General features: G+C 36.6%; 1 pseudogene; it reads right to left on the bottom strand.

Annotated features, from left to right (window-relative positions):
- Window positions 1-17,734: 17,734 nt before the first annotated feature.
- LOC150012250 (keratin, type II cytoskeletal 8 pseudogene) lies at window positions 17,735-19,195 on the bottom strand (annotated as a pseudogene).
- Window positions 19,196-19,504: the final 309 nt, after the last annotated feature.

The following is a 19,504-nucleotide window of genomic DNA, read 5'->3' as shown; positions in this document are numbered from 1 at the left end:
ACAGGGTGAAGGGTAAGGAGAAGAATTCAGGTAAGTTTGAAACTACTGGGACTTTGAATAATTGGCTATGTATCCTCAATCTGAAGAAACAAAGAACTCTGAATAAACAAATATTGAATCCTACAATTAGGCATCCTTTTTTTTTTTTTATTCATGAGTTACTTTTGAAACTATTTTCTATGTATTCTAGGATTCAACAACAAAATAAATACATTGTAGGTAATGGGAGCTAGGTTTTGTCCTGTTAGAGAAGGGTGTTACAAACATGAGAGAGGGGACTGATTGAAATTGGAGGTTCAGTTTGAATTTATGGTTTCTAAGCTATAGATGTACGTATGTCAGTATGCATTATGTGTGGTATATACACAAATCTTTGTATACATACTTACATGTCTGTGTGCATGTGTCTATAGATTTCAATTCTATATGCTAAGAGGGCCTAGAAGTAGTGACTTTCACTTACAATAAGCGGTATAACTGGCTCCAAGATCTTGCTTTCAAAATACCTTTCTTTCTCTAAAAGAAATCTAGGCATTTAGATGAAATTACTGATACCAGAGTTAGTCAGGAAAAGTAAAATATGAGTTTGAAACTACTTCTTGTGCCAGAAATTAGGGAATTAAGGATGTACTCATATAAATGATGGAATCACATCAAAAGGATATAAGGGCCAGTTTGAGGAGTTCCCTCTGCCCAGATTTGGGACAATTTGGGCATCAGAATAAATAATTTTATAAGCTTAACTAACAAAGACCTACTGGTAGAAGCATCTTAAAGTGATAAAGTAATCCAAGATAACTTCATGATCATGGGGCAAATGGACGGACATCATGTGTCTCCTGATACAACACACTGCAAAGGACACACCTTCACTTCGTTATTCCTACTGAAAGTGCACAAAGTAAATCTAATTATGAGGAACTAATGAGAAACAGTCTGCAAACATGAAGCAAAATCAAGATTGGGAACTGTTTCAGAATAAAGGGAACTAAAGAGATATAAAAATCAAATGAAAATCATTTGGATATAAAAGACATTATTGTAAGAAATGTTGACATCTCAATAAGGTCTATAGACTAGATAATAGTATTATGACTAGTAAATGTTAATTTCCTGATTTATGTTAGATAATGTCTTCATTTAAAATATATATACACTTAAGTATTTAGTAAAGGGCAGGGGAATCATGCCTATAACATACTCTGAAATGGTTCAAGGAAATTATCACACACACACACACACAGAAATACAGAGAGAAAGCAAAGGGAAGAGAATTAACCTTTGGGGATTCCAAGTGAAGTGGATACAAGATTTCTTTGTAATATTCTTGAATGCTTTTTTTTTTTTTTGACTTTGTAGTTATGTCAGATAAAAAGTATTGTAACAGCACTATAATGTAATTAAATTATGATCCCAATTTATGGGTAAGTCAGCTTCACATTTAGTCATACACTAAGCACTACAGCCAAGATTTGAGCTTCAGTCTGCTTAATTTCAGCCTTTAAACTCTCAGTCACTTTGTTCTGTCTTGTCAGTCAATATCTATGGGGGAGTGTCTCACATATGTCAACTGTCGATATACCTAGGAAAAAAAATTGAGAAGTATTGATTTAGAACCTAAAACTTCATTGTTCCATAAGTGGTCACTTTGTGGCCACTAACCACATGCACCTATTTAAATTTAAATTTAAATGATTAACATTAAAGAGTTGGTTTCTCAGTCACACTAGCCACATATCAAGTGTTCAAAAACTAAATGAGGCTACCAGCTACTATACTGGACCGGATAGACCCAGACCATTTTCTTCATCTCAGGAAATCTACTAGATTGTGCTGATATGACTCTAGGCAGTTATCAAATTTAAAAAGATGCTCATTTTTGTTAATTATATATTATTAGCATTCTCTCCTTAAATATTTGATTAAAAATATTAGCTAACATCTATTGATTATCTTCTACCAGATACATTAAAAAGTGTATCTTTAGTTGTTACAACACCCTAAATATAGTTTCCTTTTTAATATTCTTATTTATGGATTTCATAACTGAAGCTATAGATAACCTATAATAGTCAAAAAGCAAGGGAGAACTAATTTGAAAATAGGTATGTTTAACCATATCTCATACTCTTAAGTTCCCCGATTCTGACTTCTACTCATTATAAGAATGTTAAAAAAATATTAAAATAGTAAAATGATGCCATTAATTACCTATAATCACACTATATAAAAAATTTACTGATCATTTTGGTTTATTTCCTTTTCATTTTATTTATTTTCAGGTCATCATGGACTTCAGTATTATGGAAGTTATACTGCTAAATAAGATGGACACCTTTACCTCTAAAAATTAATGATCCAGAAAAGAAAAGAAAAGATATAATCTATTAACAGTTTATGGATTATAACTATTGGCTTTAGAGTCAAATTGCTCGAGATGGAAACTTAGTACTTTATTTATAAGCTCCATGACCTTGGACAAATTAGTGAATCTGTCTTAACTTTGATATCTTAAATACTAAGTGTTCATTATTATTGTCATCATTAATATCATTATATGATAGAAACTTGCGTGAGGTAATACAGGGAAAGTAAAGTTCAAGAGCAACATGGAGAGTAAGGAAAGGAATTAATTTCATCTAAATAAACTATAGAAGGCTTTGAAATGCCAGTTGAAACTTAATTTATAAAAAGTGAAATAATATTTAAAGGGCTATTTCCAAAGATCCAGTCAAGATGGAGGTGTAGGCAGACATGGCTTGCCTCTTCGCACAACCACATCAAAATTACAACTAAATACAGAACCAACAGAAATCTAGTTGAATGGAAGTCTGACAACTAAGAATCAAAGAAACCACAATCCACTGAGTCAGGTAGGAGAGGCACAGATTCGGAATGGGCTGGTCTCTCATTCATGTGTGGTGGATAAAATTGGGGCAGAATATTTTAGGAGTGAGGAGTCCCAGCCCCACACCAGGCCCCCCAGCCCAGGATTCCAGTGCCAGGACAATAAATCCCCATACCTCTGGCTGCAAAAACCGTTGGGATTGAGTATGTGGAAGAAACTTCTGGAACCCCAGGCAGTTCCTCTTTAAGTACCCACACACGAACTCACTTACTCAGACTCACTTCCTCTGAGCTCCAGCACCAGGGTAGTGGCTTGAAAGGCAGCAGTGGTATACAGGGAGAAACTGAAGAGTCTGGCATCAAGGCAAGTGGAGGTCATTGTCTCTTTTCTAAACCCTCTTCTCACAGAGCCTGCAAGCTGATGCCATATCTGAGACTCCATCAACCAGGTTAACACTGTTTGACCCACCTTGGAGATCCCCAGAGACTGTGCCTTGCTCAATTTACAGGCCCACTCAAGCTGCTTTTCCATATGAATGGCTGGTCTTGGATCCTGGCTTCACAACTTCCTAAATCCTATCAAACAAGCAAAAGCTGGCCTCAGTGAGCTCTAGGTCCAGTACTACCAGCAGCAAGCCTAGATTCACAGCTTGGCTTCACCTGGGAATCTCAAGCCCAGAACAAGTAGCAGCCATCTCAGATTGCTTTATAGCTCAGGCAAGGTGGCCCCAGGCAAAACGCAGGTGGTGACAGACCTTGGCCTGCATCACCTGGGAAACCCCAGGGCCAGTGCCCCCCATGGACAGCTACAGACTGTGCTTGAGCACCGCCTCCCTGCCCCTGGATAAAGGCTTGTTAATTCTGTTTATCTTTTCAAAGACCCAACTCCTGGATTTATTGAATCTTTTAATTGTTCTTTTAGTCTCTATATTATTTAATTCTGCTCTGATCTTGATTATTTCCTTCCATTTGCTCTGGGCTTTGTTTTTATTCTTCTAGTTCTTGTAAATGTAACATTAGGTTGTTGTATCAGCACAAGAGTTCAACTCCAGCTAAGTTTACTTTAGATTCGCAGGGGCTGAAAAACAACAATGGAGCATTGGAGGGGGAGATCATACCAGTTTAATCTCACTCCTATGGGTAAGGACTGGAACAGGATTTGCCTTACAATTCTACTGGTGGTGAGTAAGAACAGGGGAGTCATGGGGTCATCCACTTTCATTCTTGTCCTGCAATGGCTGGCAAGGACTTAGGGAGCCAATATCATCGTCTTTAGTCTGGTCCAGTGGCCAGCAAGAATTTAGGGAGCCAAGTTCATCCACACCCCTTGAATATCAGGGGCCCATATATACACATAAAGTTAACAAAGGTTGCATCCAGCCAATCTGAACTCTGTGATGGCATAACACTTATGCACTAAAAATTATCTTTAGATAAGGGTGACCTAAGCAAACGAAAATACATGCATGTGGAGGCGAGGATCCTGGCTACCGTCTCACTGACATAACAGCAGTTTATTTGAGATTTTTCTATCTTTTAAGGTAGGCCTGTATGTATTTCAATGAACTTCCCTCTCAGGACTGCCTTTGCTGCGTCCCATAGATTTTGGGTTGCTATATGTTCATTTTCATTTATTTCTAGAAACTACCTTGGAATTTCGTATCTCATAGTGTAGCAAAGATTAAGGAGGGCAAATGATTATTCTGGGCATGGGAGTAGATGTGACTATGACAGATCTGCTGCCTAGTGCCTCAGGTACCAGTGGAAGTTTTAAGCAGACCATTCCCTTGTTCTGCCTGATCCAACTCTGTATTTGGCTATCCCGGGTTCCTTGGTAACCAGCTTCCCTTCACCTCTTTCACAAGCTTGGATCCAGGAGACTGGGGAGTTGTTTAATAGCCTTTCAACATGCTCTTTCTTTTTTCTTTCTTTTTATTTATTTTTTGCTCAAGTTCCCTAGAGCTGATTTCTGTTATTTATAACCTGGAGACAATACTTTTTAACTTACCATAATTGTTTTTAAATTTTTAATTATATGTTTTTATTACAGAAGTAGTAACTTTATTGTCTGTATAATGTTTGCCTAACACATATAAACATAAATGCAGAAATTAAAATAAGTCATCAACATCTACCATCTAGCAGTAAACCTTTAAAAATTTTGTTTATAATCTTTCATTTCTCTTGTCTCCACATCTCAGTCTCAATTACTATCTTCCTTTCTCTAAATGTATCACTTATGTATTTTAACAATGGAGATACCACTAGATATACTACATTGAAATTTTATTTTTTAATTTAGTATTTCATCACTATTTTACAAAAGTATTGAAGATTTATTTTTAGCATCATCATCATACATGGATGTGCATTTTCTTGTATGGTTGTACTATAATTAATGCTATCATTGCAGGTCATTAAGGTTATATGCTTTCTTCTTCCCTTTATAAATAATTCTATGAGGATTATCCTTTATATAAAATTTGACTCCAATTGCCCTGTTTACATGTTGTTTGTTGGTCGGTGTTGTCTAGGTAGTCCCTAATGAACGCTGCTCCATGACTGATGCATCGGTGATGAGGGTCATCTGCACCGTTGAGGACAGCACTGTCAGCGTAGCCAGCACAGCCCTTCTATACTTACCAAGAGTTTTGTCTCCCTAGCTTGAAAAAGGACCAAAATATAACTAGCTCATATGCCCACAGGGCAGCCCTATTGTCCCCGAGTCTGTAGCTTTCAACTCTCTCAATCAGTCAATCCTGCCCTAAAACAGCTCCCGGCAAAGCAAATTACACATGCATGCTGCATGAACTGATGCTGGCAGTATTACAGGTAGGGATGAGACTCTGGCAGGCAACCTGCTTGGAATGAAGAGCAAGAGAAAGGCTCTTCTCACATCAATGCCTTCCTGGTCTCCTCTGCAGGAATCAAGCCCAATCAGAGTATGTATGGATACACTGTCTTATTTAAGAAAAAAAAATCTGCAATTATTAATTGTATATTTCTGGACTCAATTATTTTATATAGGATATAAGATAGGAGTATTTAAAAACCTTACAAAAGACTTAAAACTCTCTTAACAATATATAGCTTTAAAAATTCCTAAAAGATATGTTCAATATAAGCATGCGTCCTTAAGATATAACTTTTGTGGTTTTTGTTTTGTTTGGTTTGGTTTGGTTTTTTGTTTTTTTGGTCTATCCAACTACTGATGCTTGAGCTCTATCTCAGAATAAAATTCTAGTTAACTTTGAATTTAATATAAGCCAACATTATAAAGCAATCACCTTGAAAGTTAATATGATCATGTTAGCTTATATGAGGTTGGGAGGCAAGGGGAGTTATTGAAAATACATGCTTAAGAACAAGGTTAGCATGGGTTCTACTTTATTCTTTGCTGTTCAGATGAATGTTAGGGTCCTGCAGCAAAGTCTGGCTATGTAGACTAATTGGAATTATACCCAGAAGACAGGATGGTAAAGAAATCAAAGCCATGACTCATGGAAAACTGCCCAGAGCAGAGATGATGCAGGAGTGTGAATATAACCATCTTCAAATGCCTAAAAGGCTATTGTGTAGAATAAAATTTGTTCTGTATAGCCACAAGGGATGCAGCTATATGTGGAAATATAAGATAACATTTCAACTCAGTATAGGAAAGAACTTTGTAATAAAGCTCGGGGTCAGTTGTAACTGCTTTGAGAATTTATACAGAGACTGTGAAAAGAAAGATTTTCTACTTTATATTTCTTGAAAAGAGATGTGGTAGCAAAACAGTAATTAGAAACAATGGTTTCATAAATATTAAGCCCAGAGACCTGGACAGAGAAAAGAGTTTTAAATGTAATTAAAAAGGGGTTTTCATAGTTTCATTGGTACAAACAATCCAGGTCCTTATAAAAATAATATGCTCATTTTCTATGTAGATCAACAGAAAAAGAGGACTTAATAGTTCAAGAGAATATATAAATACAGTAACCAGTAAACTAAATATATTTAGTTGCCAGTAAACAAAAACTCAAGATACAAGGGAAATAAATGGATTAAGCTAGGCTGAACTTTGGAATTAAAAAAAGAGAAAATGTCATAAAAGGAATGTTGATTTCAACAACTAAATTGGAGCTTTCCTCAAGTATTTTTTATTAAAAAACAAAGAAGGTTTGAATAACCTTATTTGCTATCCCCTTTATTATCATTTATTTTGGTTTTGCTATGATTCTAATATTATTGAATAGAAAAACATCCTTTTAGCTAAGTAATTTATTCAGAAATTTCAATAAAATTAAGAGGAAATCCTGACTGAAAAGATGGATCCTGTACATGATTTCAAATCTTATCTGGATAGCTCAGAAAGAAAGCTGAGTTACTTTACATTCACAAAATCAAAAACTGACACATGAGTCTTTCATTGGGATTTCTTATTTTTCTCTCTTTTCTCATAATTTTTAGCATGGTTTATCATTTAATTAAAATAATACTAAATTTAATTTATGCCCAGAAACATCTGATTAAATTCTACAATAAAGCATCCCTATGAACATAGCATAAATTAAATACCAATGTTAAATGTACATTAAAAAATAAATAATAGTTTCTATCCTGAAATAGAGGGAGGCATGGATACATGGAAGACTGACAGTCTCAGAGGGGAGGAGGAGGAGAGAGGTAGGATGAAGGAACGTGAAAGGAGTAGCCAAAGAACATATATGCAGAACCCATAGGCATAGACAACAGTGTGGTGATGGCCAGGGGGGAAGTGGGGTACATGCGGACATCTGTAATAGTTTCAACAATAAAACAAAATAAAAATAGGTCACAGTTTCTATCCTTATGCCTTTGGGAATCTTGATAAAAACACACAGAATTTGGATGCAAAGTTGGTAACAAAGCCCTGAACGTGTTTCACACATAATGGTTTTCTTTCATAATCAGCCAATGTTACTCTTCCTTAAGAAAACTATGATAGTAAGTAATTTTAAATATTCAATATAATTGTAAGCAGGCTTACCATCTTAAAATGAGTTCAGAATTATAATCAGCAATCTGTATTTGTAGATATGAGTAGAATCAATTGAAGACAAAAACACTGTGGAAATGTATTTTGACAAAATTTGCTGTGATGTCAAGAGATTAAAAAAAAGGCAGGAAAATAAGCATTAAACGCACTAGAAATATAGTAATAAAACAAGACAGAAAACTTCTCATAAGTGGATTTCACAAAATGCAAATAGGAAAAATTGTCATTTTGCCTGTTGGACAATTAACAGCAACTATAATACTTTCTGTCATTCCTACTATTCTTTTTTACCCCGTCGTTAGCTTATCCTAATTCCAATTTCTACTAATGAAGCCAGAAGCTTTATTATTGCAACCTGTGTTTTGTAGCCTTGGCTAGGGATCAAAATCACTTGGAAGGTTTTCAGTATGGTTTCCAGGACCCTACCTAAGACCCACTGAATCAGAGTCTCATGAAGAACCTGGGTATTTGTTATTTAAAAATATTTCAATGGGAGAAAAATTGGGGCAACTGTAATAGAACGACAATTTTAAAAAGAAATAAAAAACTTAAAAAAAAAAATCTCTGCAGATGCTTCTGTAGCAGGGTCCTCAGTGCTTGGGAACTACTGAGCTAGTATAAAAATAGTACCCTAACTGCATTTTTATCTGCAGAAGCATCCATTGCTTTCTAATCAATCTGGCTCAAGCCACCACTTCAATCTTTTTAAAGCTTCTCTCCCATGATGTTGCCTTCCAATTCTAAAATTTTCAATAGTGCATAATTTATCTCCACTCAATAAGAGTGTAATTAACTATGTATGGTGCCAGTTGGGTACTGGAAATATCAGGAGGAACACTTCGTAAAGTATACGGCTAACTACTAGGTTGTACACCTGAGATTAATACAATATAATATTGAATGTAAACTGTAATTTAAAAAAATTTAAATTAAAAAAGAGATTACTAGTAATCTTTTAAGTTAGAGCTCAAAAGACCCTTCCTCCAAGATGCCCACTTTTACTCCCTGTGATAACAGTCATCACTTCTTAAGTTAGGCCCCCATATGCTCTGTACTATGTGGTACTTTAAAACTTTCACTTGTCTATTATATGTATGTATACATGTTTTATTTTTTTTTTATTTGTTTGCATGTAAATTGAGGCTAGGTAGAAATCAAACTGCATACATGTTTTATTTTTTTATTTGTTTGCATGTAAATTGAGAACTAGTAGAAATCATACTGCATACTACATCATACCTCATGAAAGTAGATATTCCTTTGCATGAATTAATATAAAAAGACATAGAAAACAAAATATACATAGCGTTCTTGATTCAAAGTTAAATTCAGAGATTTTTATAAGTAGGAAAAAATTTTAAAATATTTCTCATACAGCTTTTGAGCTTTATGTGTCTTTAAGCAGACACCACCAAGTGTAGGGACCCATAAACTATTGCACATCAGCCTCAGAGTTGTAATTCATATGCCTACTTAAACTTATGCAAATGAGAACATTAAAGTGGAAATGTATATGTAACATGTGCATCAATAAAAGAAAACAAATTACTCTATAATTTGTTGCTGTTAAAGTAGGCCTAACTCATTAAAGTGCTCCATGGTGGAGACATGAAAACATCTGCTGCCAAAGGTCATAGGCTATTATCAGAAAGGTTTCCAGGAGCAAAATCAGAAAACAGAGGTTTCTTTTCATTGTTTTTCTAGTCTGCAATTGTGTAACTTACTCTAATATCAGCAAAACTTTCCTCTCCTTTCCATCACAGAAATACTTGTGGTATCTTTACCACAGTCCCCATTTCTCCGTGGTCAAAGTCCCACAATCATTTTCCCAAAACTCCTTTGAAAACTTAATTTTGCATAGCTGTTTCCTCAGAATTTTACTAAAGGGTGAATTTGATAGGTGATCAAAAGAATAATTTACTAAGGATTAATGCCATCTTACTAGTTCAAAAAAGTCACATATATTATCTTACTTCTTGGAAATATAACCAAAGAAACCCAAAACACTAATTAGAAAGAACATAAGCACCCCTATATTCACTGCAGCGCTATTTACAATCACCAAGATGTGGAAGTAGCCCTAGTGTCCCTCTGTAGATGAGTGGATAAAACAACTATGGGACATTTACACAATGGAATACTACTTGGCCATAAAAAATAAAATTTTACCCTTTGCAACAGCATGGATGGACCTGGAGAACATCATGCTAAGTGAAATAAGCCAGTCAGAGAAAGACAAATACTATATGATTTCACTTATATGTGGAATCTAATGAACAAACTGAACTAACAAGAAAAATAGCGATGGACTCAGAGAGAGAAGGCTGACAGCAATGGGGCAGGGAGCTGAGGGGTTGGAGGGATCGAGCCAAAAGGAAAAAGGACTCATGGACATGGACAACGGCGTGGCAATTGCAAGCAGGAGAGGTTAAAAAAGAGTCAGAACATCTGTGTGGTAAGTAAAAATTACATGTATTTTGCAAATGAAAAAAACTAAGGAAGATTAATTGATTTTCCCAAGGCAAGTGCATTGCAGCACCCTTTCCAAAGTACATGATTTTTTCAGATATTTTGGAGGAGCACTGCTACAGACACAATCAATATTTTAGATAGGAAGATGCCATTACACTCTTTTAGTCTCCCTATGTATGTGACTAATGATGTATAAGGCTAATTTGTTCATCTTCTAGATCACTGGTTAATAATTACACTTCAATTATTATGAGTTTAATCATTTCCTGTATACTTCATTATGAGTCAAACGAATCATACATTTTACTAAATCAAGCAAAGTAAAACAAAACAAAACAAAACAAAAAACAGAAAAACCCTAAACAAAACAAAAAGCAAACAGAAGAAACCTAACAACTCACATTTTAAGAAAATCTACTTAAAGAGTTGTTCAGAGAAAAGAATGAAGAAGAAATTCTGCATTTTATAAGTATCATAACTGCTATAATCTCAGAATTTTTTCCAGATAAACAATCCTGAAAATGATCATAATAAACATTTTTAAGCATGTATGAATTTTAAATCATTATGAGATCTATAAAAAAATATGTAAAGTTCCTTAAATATCAGTGAAGTATCTAATATTATGTTAAATAGAAATTTAATAATTTTTTGAAGAAATATTATTCTTCAAACTCTAAGGTCATACTCAAGTATTTATGCAATTAGCATGGGAAAAATGATGTATTTGGCTTATTTTAAAATTACATAATCATTTTTGGTCATTGTTTGATCTTTTTAGTAAGTATAGATTGATCCAAAATAAATACCCTTAATAGTATTTTTTAAAAAGGAAAATAATAAAGATATCAAACATCTTTAAAAGAGAAAAAAATAAAATTTGGTTCCTTAAAAACTATCCTTCTTCAGAAACCTTTATATGAGAAATCAAGAGTACTGTGTACATTTTCTTAAGACAAAGATGACGTGTTTTACTTATCTAAGAACAACACTCTATAACACATACTAGAAATTAATAAACTTAAAATGATTTTATTTACAAATAATAGTAAAATTAAGTTCCTAATCTGATGTAAGTAAATATAACTAAATAGATTTGTAACACATTTTCAATCAATGAACTTTCTCACTTATCTTTATCAGTCTAGGGCCTATGTTAGAAAATGCTGGTTACTGAGTGGACCTTCCAAGGTAGAATTTGAAAAAATGTATAGGTAGCTTCCAAGTAATCTAAATGTTTTTGATATTTATATTGCCTTTGTATATGTATGCATGGATGTTCTACCAACACATGATGCTTAAAAGTAAAAAATATTGCTTTAACTTATTAAATTATCTCCTTTCTAAAGTATCTTGCATATAAAGCTTATTTTGACTCCAAACTGACTGCCTTTTGCTTAGACATGTTCCCAATAATTAGTGAGTCTTAAGGATATTTCTATTACTTAATGCCTCTTATTTATACTCAATTCTTAAAATTGAATTCTACATTATTACAATAACCAATGTCTCTATTTTTAGACCTATGCAGATCTTCTAGAATGATCTCTGTTAAATAATATTTTCTTAATAGTGCTCTATTCTTCATCACATTGCATGCAGCTTTACATCAAAAGTACCTATCATACTCATTCTCTTCAATCTTTTTTATTAATCTTTGTTTATTTTGACATAGACTTTGTTTTAGCAATATAAGTGTATTTATCATTAGGTGTTCATTTCTTAAAGGGAAGAAGGAAGGAAGGGAAGCAGTAAAGAAGGAAGGAAGGGAGGGAGGGAAGGTGAGAGGGAGGAAAGAAATGAACTGAAGGTATAATAATAAATCCATTTTCATTTTCTGAGCTATCACAACTGCCTCATACCTATTATTGCCTCCCTGATATTAGCTTTCTAAATTCTATTCCATAAGTGCTACAGAGGAAACTTACAATCCTATCATAGAAACCCACCCAGGAAGTCACGGAAATAGGAAGTCAGACAGATATCATCAATTACGTTGTACTTTGAGCCTTTTTGAAGACTTTATGATTCTATCAATACAATTAGGCAGTATAGTGAGCAAAATATTCATCATGTTTAGATATTTAACAAAGTGCCTAGTCACAGTGAGGAGACAGTAGGACTCCATCACTTAGTTTGTTAAGAATAAAGAAAGAATAAGAAATAAGGTGATGGCAAAAGGGTTTCCCAGGAATTAGGTCACCTCACTTCCTCGGAGAGTCACCATCATCAATGACAGAGGCTTGGAGAAGCTAGAATTGTCTCTCACTTCTTCCTTATTATTGTGGTTTCTAATCTCATGAGTTCATTGAAACAGCTCATTGACATTCTTAATGATTTCCATGTGACTAAATCTAATAAACATCTTTCAGACTTCAGGTGATATTCCAGTAGGTTTTCTTTGTTGTTGTTTGTTTTTTGACACAGACAATGTCTTCTCTGGGTCTCTGTGACACACTTGCTGTATTGTATTCTCCTTCCTCTGTGCCAGCTCTTTGTCACTGGCAGGCTCATTCTTATGGACATAGAGACTGAACAGTGGGGTCCTTCAAAGTTCTTGCTTAGGTTTTTTCTCTTTTTATTCGGTATTCTTTTCCATATCCACAGCTTGAATTACTATCTAAACACAGATGATTTCTTCTGAACCCTAAGCCAATATATTCACTTTCCTATAAGACATCTTTCCTAGGACTTATTTCCAAACATATATTCATGTCCAAAATCAAATTCATGATCTTCCCACACACTCAGTGTGGTTTCTATCTTAATGAATAATACCCACATCCACCTAGTTGTACAGGCCAGAAAACTCATCTTGATGACAAACTAATCTATCCACATCCACCTTAGTGCCTCTTTAGTTCACTCATAACACAGAAGCTTTGATGATCATTTATGAAAATCCAATCACTTCCCTCCCTTGTTCAACACCTTTCAGTGACTTCTCAGTACCATTACAGGAATCTCAACATAACCTAAAAACCGTACATGATCTGACTATCCCTACTCTTACAATTTTTCCTTACAGCATACTTTTTGCCTTCCCTGTACTTTAGCATAGTGATCTTTACAGTCCTTTGCTCAAGAATTTGCCTGGATTCTCTCCTCCATACTCATTATATAATTTCTTGTTTGTCCTTCAGATATCAACTTGTATGTATCTTATTTAGGAAAGCCTAACTTACCCAATAAGGTAAAATTTCCTTACTATCAGCTCTCAGAACACTGTACATCTTACTCTCTTTTGTAGCATTTTACAGAATTGTAACTACATTTTTTGCAATCATGACTATTACCCCCTTTCTGTTTTTCTAGACTCTAGTTTTCATGAATGCCCAGCACATAGGAGGAAATCAATAAACACCAATTGAATGAATGAATAAATGAATGTTTGTGGCCTGAACTACACAGGAGTAAATATTCAGGGATTTAAGATGGGATATGGAATGAATAAGAGGGGCAGAAAAAAAACCCTGAGGAGTTTTACTATTTGATATCTAGAGTCTAAGAAAATTTATCCAGGCTTTATGTAAGGCTTCAGGCAGAAATTGGATGTTTGGGAACTGAGACCTTGAAGGAACTAGTAAGCATTAGAAAGGGAGGCCAATGTTTTGTTTATTCAAAAGTTATTCATTCATTTACTTAAAATTAATAAAATACCTACTATGCACCATGGACTATGTTAAGCATTATGACTACCAACATAATATAATGCTTGTCCTTAGGAAACTTTCGATCTAGTAGATAAATGGCTCTGAGGACCACCCAATGGTGAAAAAGGGGGCTTATAATCTATTTCTGATCTGAACTGCTATGGTCTGAGATGCTCATGACAAAAGCAGAAAATGACAGAGTTGAGGCTGATAATCCCTAGCTGGATGCATGTGAATGGCAGAGAAAAGAGGGGTTCAATCCAATGGCACTGGAGATGGTCCTAGTTTCGGCATTACTTGATGACTTTATGCGTGATTACAGTTTGAAGAGAGAACACATTTAATAAAAACTAGAATAACAACCTATTGTATGTGGTATTTGAGACTTTCAATACTCCTAAGTTAAAATGACATAATATTAGATTATAGAAGAATCAAAAGTAAAATGAACTATATTGAAGTAGGTGTTAGTTATTTAATTGTTAATTTGTTGATGACAATATTTAAGAAAACAAATAAATATGGTATTCATTACATACATTATTTCTATCTTTCCCTCATGGAGAAAAATGAAGACCAAATCTATCTATACCTATATTTCTGTATATAGATATATATATATATCTATACCTATACCTATACATATCTATATCTATCTATATAACTACTCCTAATTAGCTTAAATTTCAAAAGGGCCAAGCTTTAACTATGAAGAAAATATGGCAGCAAATAAATCTTGTTAGAGTGGTTTTTGTAACAATTCTCTAGGGATACAAGAATGGGATATATATATATATATATATATATATATATATATATATATATATTGCCCTGGCTGGTTTAGCTCAGTGGATTGAGCGTCGGCCTGCGAGCTAAGTGTCGCTGGTTCGATCTTCCAGTCAGGGTACATCAGAGAAGGAAAACTCTGACTCCAAAAAACCTCCGCTGCCTTGCGGCATACCTCTTCAGGGGAAAGGCTAAGGGAGTAAACCCCGACAGAAAATCCGGAGCCGGAGTCCCTAAGGCGGTTTGACGTTGTAGTCAACACCGGCAACTCCTGCGGCGCACCTGAAGCCAAGCTGTATTGACTCCGTCTTTCCCTTGGACCCTTCAGCTGCGAAGAGAGGGGGGGTCTGCTGCATGGGCAACAGCAGACCCTCCATATCACCCTGCCCAGGCTCTGTAGCTTCAGCGTCATCGCAAGATGTCGATTCAACACGGGAGGAGACAGATACGATGTCACTCCCGAGTCGGACTGCACAGCCATTCTCGGCGGTGCAGATAGACTCTTAAGAAGCTACACCATCGTCTCTCGAGACGGACGGCTGCCGACGACGATATATATATATATATCCCTATGTGTAAAAACTAAGCTCTTGTATTTGTGATTTTTGTCTCAGTCAGAGTTTAATTAGAATCTTAATGGTGGAAAGCAATTATATATCCTGAAAAAATCTGAAGACAGTATCAGAAAAAACAAAACATCTTTTCTACTTGAAAAATGTGGAAATAGATGAAGCAAAAACAATTTAGAAGTAACTCATGCTGAGAGATTTTTATGAATGAGTAGCTGATAAGAAATAATGGCATACTTTAATCCTAGAAAGTCACTAAACCAATCACACATTTATATAAAACAATTACTCACTTGGGAAATATTTACAAGTTAATGAAAATGTGAATGAGATCATGGAATCTGCATAGAAGCTAAATAAATGAAGTATATATGTATTTATTGAGGTTATACCAATAAAACAATCTTTCTGAACAGAAATAATCATTCTGTATCCACATGGAGGAGGAACATGGAGTGTGCAAGAAAATGTCCTCTTTGTCCTGCAGAGTTGATAAGTCTTTTGGTTGGCTGAAATGGCCTTAGTTATCTATTAATGAATTGTGTTCTCATTTTAAAATCACTTCTTTGTGAAAAGGTATAATATACATAAGTGTTGCAGAATCTGACCATCCTAAGTGAAGTAATGATATTAATTTCTTGGAAATGCCAGGTAGGAGGTTCAACCTAGACAAGCAGAAATTCTTCAAAGAGCCAAGATGATGGTCTCAGCCCTCAACCTGTCCATGTGTCCTTCTTTACCCATTATAATTGCAACATTTTCTTGAGCCTATTTTATTGACAGAAATCAGTTATAACACGGGGTAAATCAGAAACATTATCAAAGAAACACAGGAATATGTTACAACTGTGCTTTTGTGATTGTGGGGAAATATCATGGCTTCTGATCTGTAGAGCAGAATAATTGGCAAAGATTAAGGTCTAGGAGTGAATTGTTGAGTTCTGTTCAGTTTTATATTGTTGAGTTATGTAATTATCAAAACTGTCTGAGTTTGCGCTATCTGAAGTTGCACCATGTGCCCTTAAGGTAGCACTGTATTTAGAAGTTATATTCACCGGTACTGAAAACAACCACAAGAAAAACAACCTAGTTCATCAATTGTCAAATTCTGCAAATTTTAATATAGTATTTCAACTAGAAAAATGGAATAAGAAAGATTTCATGGGCCTGGAAATTATAAATTCCATGAGTATTAATTGAATGAGTAAATAGAACTTTACAGAACTTTGGAAATTCTGAATATGAGGAAATGGAGGCTGAGTTGAAGTGACTTGCTCTAGATTAGTTGTTAAGTCCAGAGAACCTTTGACATATCCTTTTCCTTCAATTTCTGAAAATTCCTTCTTTCTATCATTTGCCAGGGGCACAATTACTTCATATATGTATGAGAGAAAGTGACATACAAAAGTATGTGTTTGAATAAGTCGGATGAGAAAAAAAATAAGACTATAGTGTCATCTGAAAATTTCTTTTACTTATAAACCCAATTATCTATATCCTTTGAATATAAAATGTGATTTGCATGTTTTCCATGCAGCAACATGGCAGCTGACTAAGCCATTTCAGAGAGCATGGACTCTAGGAAATGACTGGAGAAAGAGTTTCTCTCCTCTGTATCTTATAGGTAATTTAAATTACTCTTTCCCTTTAAACCACAAAGCAGAGTTTGGATTAATGTTTCTTATAAGCAGCCATCTTGATCATGTTGCTTCTGTTAAGTCCCAAGAACTTGTGGTTTTGATGCTATTTTTCTGGTTGTAAGGCATAGACAAACTCACATTATTATTTCATTTGACAAAATAAAAAGTAGCTTTGTGACAGTAATAACTGGGAGGCAGATCAGACTATTTGACCTAACTACACACGCATTTTATATTTTGGCTTCAGACAGCTCATCTTTTGAGACTTTCATCAGTACATAAAAAGAGGATTTAGTAGTTAATGCTCTAATAAGTATGAAACTCCTGAAAGGAATCACTGCTTTGAGGATGTAAATCTCTAAGTGTATCACCTAAACTTGATTAGTTTGCTTGGAGGAGCTTGAGCCTTTGGTCGTTGATTAGAGAAGTCCTGTTCTGAAGATGTGTATAGTCAACACTATCATCTTATTTGAATTTTTGTTTTTCTTGTCTCGTTGTTTACACAAAGACACACATCCTTGTGTATGTGTATTTATTTATTTATTTATTTATTTGGCAGAGCCAGGTGAGACTTTATTTTGGGGAAAAAGGAAAACACTTGATTTGGCTTCTAGTCAGGGACATGGGGAAAAGGCGGTAAACTCCCCACCCCAAGGGCAGCTGAGGACTGGGTGGGGCTGAGCTTCAGGTGGGTCTCCTGTGCCCTCCACCCCCCTGCGCAGCTCGGAGGACAGGAGGGACCGCAGCAGTCATTCACCTGGGCAGGCCATCAGATGACTCAGACACCAGCTTCCCATCGCGGGTCTCAATCTTCTTCACAACCACCGTCTTGGAGGAGCTGGAGCTGGTGCGGCTGAAGGAGCCAGAGCTCCCGCCAGAGCCCAAGCTGGCCTGGAAGCCCATGCCGTAGTTGAGGTTGCTATAAACTGGGCTCAGCGCACCTGAGTAGCCGCTGGTGGTCTTGGTATGGATACTCATGTTCTGCATCCCAGACTCCAGCCGGCTCTCCTCGCCCTCCAGCAGCTTGCGGTAGGTGGCGATCTCCACATCCAGGGCCAGCTCGATGTTCATGAGCTCCTGGTATTCACGCAGCTGCCGGGCCATGTCCTGCTTCGCGGTTCTCAGAGCAGCTTCCAGCTCAGCCACCTTGGCCTGAGCATCCTTGACGGCCAGCTCACCACACTGCTCAGCAACAGCGATGGAGGCCTCCAGGGCAGCCCTCTGGCCTTTGAGGCCATGAGTCTCAGCCTGGATGCGGCTGATGCTCCGGTTCATCTCAGAAATCTCCGTCTTGGTGCGACGCAGGTCATCCCCATGCTTCCCAGCCAATGTCTGCAGCTCTTCCTACTTGATCTGGTACATGGTCTCAGACTCAGCCCGGCTACGGTTGGCGATCTCCTCGTACTGGGCCTTGACCTCAGCAATGATGCTGTCCAGGTCCAGGGAGCGGCTGTTGTCCATGGACAGCACCACGGACGAGTCGGAGATCTGGGACTGCAGCTCACGTATCTCCTCTTCATACGGCTGCCTGTAGAAGTTGATCTCATCAGTCAGTCCTTCCAGGCGGGACTCCAGCTCTACCTTGTTCATGTAAGCTACATCCACATCCTTCTTGATGAGGACAAATTCATTCTCCATCTCTGTGCGCTTGTTGATCTCATTCTCCTACTTATTCTTAAAGTCCTCCACCATCCCCTGCATGTTGCCAAACTCCATCTCCAGTCTCAACTTCTCCTGGGACAGTGTTTCCAGCTGCCGCCGAAGGTTGTTGATGTAGTTCTCAAACATATTGTCCATGTTAATGCCAGTCGTCTTCTGCTGCTGCAGAAGAGTCCACTTGGTCTCCAGAATCTTATTCTGCTGCTCCAGGCTCCGCACCTTATCGATGAAGGAAGCAAACTTGTTGAGGGTCTTGATCTGATCCTTCTCCTGGTTGCGCATGGCCTGGATGTTGGGGTCCACCTCCAGCTTCAGGGGGCTGAGCAGGCTCTGGTTCACTTGGACAGCTTTGATGGACCCTATACTCCCCACTCCGCTGAAACCTCCTGCCAGATTCATGTTGGCGCCCAGGCCAACCCGGTAGGCACTGCCCACCCGGGAAAAGGCCGAGGAGCTGATGCTGGGCCCACTTGAGTATGAGCGGCTGCTGAAGGCCCGGGGGCCAGAGGTGGACACCTTGTAGGTCATCTTCTGGGTCATCCTAGTGGACATGGTGGAGGCTGGAGTGGAGGCAAGAAGGCCAAACCAGACAGAGGTTCAAGAAGAAGCCAAAAAGCTGCTTTTATTTTTTATTTAACACATTTGCACACAATTTAACTGATTTTTCCATAACATCCATGCAATAATGATTGTATCATCAAGCTACAAAATGAATCTCTTTCATGTGGTTGTCTTTATATGCATCATGTTTTAACAGAAAAAAAAAGAAAGAAGACTTTGGATTTAATTGTCTGCTCTGTTACTTGCCTACTCTGTGAACTGGGATACATTTTTTTTTCTTTTATCATAAAATAAGAATCG

The sequence above is a fragment of the Furipterus horrens genome, unplaced genomic scaffold, assembly GCF_987537825.1.
Source record: "Furipterus horrens unplaced genomic scaffold, mFurHor1.1.pri manual_scaffold_4, whole genome shotgun sequence".
Taxonomy (NCBI): Eukaryota; Metazoa; Chordata; class Mammalia; order Chiroptera; family Furipteridae; genus Furipterus; species Furipterus horrens.
Note: the sequence above shows the minus strand (reverse complement) of the source record. Positions and strands in the feature narration are given on the sequence as shown.